This window comes from Microtus oregoni, unplaced genomic scaffold (assembly GCF_018167655.1).
Source record: "Microtus oregoni isolate MIOR12 unplaced genomic scaffold, Mior012 000014F_ref0000157, whole genome shotgun sequence".
Lineage (NCBI taxonomy): Eukaryota > Metazoa > Chordata > Mammalia > Rodentia > Cricetidae > Microtus > Microtus oregoni.
In genome coordinates this window covers 31,636,472-31,638,143 of record NW_024543073.1, presented here as the reverse complement: position 1 = coordinate 31,638,143, position 1,672 = coordinate 31,636,472, and the positions used below count along the sequence as shown (strand labels likewise).

Below are 1,672 nucleotides of genomic sequence, written 5' to 3'. Positions count from 1 at the left end.
ATCATCAAATTTAAGTGTATAACGTGAAGTAACCATAGAAACCAGGAAAGTATAAAGGGATCATAGGTGGGGTGGTGTTGGTAGGGGAATAGCAGGCAACAGGTGATATTAAAATGGAAATGAAATACTGTATAATTTTTCAGTCAGATCAAGAAAGTCTGAGTCTTTAAATTTCTCAGCATCCTTTTGGGTATGAAGAGCTTCTTCATTGTACTCTTATTTGCATTTTTCTAGTAACTGAGAAAACATTCATGACTCTTTCACAGTAGTATACATGTATATTCAAATCTCTACTTTAAAACTGCTTTTTTTTTTTTTTTTAGAGTTTGAAATGGACTTTATTCAGAACTCTGATCTACCAAACTCGGGGAGCAGAGACCTTCACAGGCTTCACAATCTTTTGTTTAGGTGCTGCTTTTGTGGGGGCCTTGGCAGCAGCCATTGCGGTCTTCTTGGATGCCTGCTTAGCCTTTTTTGCTTCCTTGGCAGCCCTAATGGCCTGCTCTCTCTGGGCTTTCCTAACTTCTGGTTTCTGATTCCTCTTGGCCATTATATCAGCAAGGGATGCACCAGTGATGGCACGCTGGAATTTGACTGCATGGCGGTTCTTTTCTTTTGAATTTCTTCCGACAGTCCTTTTTTGTGTTTCCTTCTGTGCAGGACAGTCCAGTTTATCTGCCGGGGATTCCTTTTGGACAGGAATGCGGACTCGCATTTTGCATTAAGAAACTGGAAAACCTTCCCGTCGGTCCTGGCGTAGCGCCGCCCGTGTCCAGGGTAGATCTTTTACCCGCTGAAACTGCATAGCTCGACCTTCATGATGGGAGCTGCCGCCCGGCCGGAGGAAAGATGGCGAAGAGAGAAAAAAACTGCTATTTTTCAATATGAATTATAAATATGCCTTACGATTTCTAAATATCAGTCATATATCAGATGCAAAATTTGAAAGTAATTGTCCCATTTATTCTGTATATCTTAAAACATTATAGGTATGTATGAAGTACACATGTCAGATATGCACATATTATGAACATACATATATATATAAACACAAATTATTTATACAGTCACATACTACATAGGAAAATACAGATAAATTATAGACTGCATAAACCACAGTAATTCATTTGAAACTAAAAATCCTTTCATTGCCTAGTATTGTAAATGTATCCATTCTATGTATAGATTTTCAAATACAAAAATTTACTATTATTTTACATTTTCATTTAATGCCTTGTAAATACTGTATTGTACATGTTTGTATCTTAGAAGTAATAGACTATTTAATATAGTCTGATAAACTAGGGACATAGTGGCTATACCCCAATTTCTTAAGAAAGTTCGCGATGAGGTTTTTACAATTATTAAGTCTCTGAATATACTCTTGCTATTAATTGATTCATGGTTTTATATGTAATGTATATGTACTTGTATTATATGTGGTATTATGTCTATATTATACATACAGTATTTTGTGAATATATATATATATATGCATAGGTGGCATAATAATTGCTGTATTATTTTCCTTGGGTATTTGTATGTTCTGTATGCTGACAGATCTTCTGAACAAAACCCCATCCAGTCCTCCATTTGATTCATTGCAAAGGATGATTGCATGAATAAGTCATGGTTCAACCATTATGTCTTTCTCTTTCCGTATTATGACATC

General features: G+C 35.8%; 1 pseudogene; it reads right to left on the bottom strand.

The window, feature by feature from the left end:
* Positions 1-355: 355 nt before the first annotated feature.
* LOC121455685 lies at positions 356-819 on the bottom strand (annotated as a pseudogene).
* Positions 820-1,672: the final 853 nt, after the last annotated feature.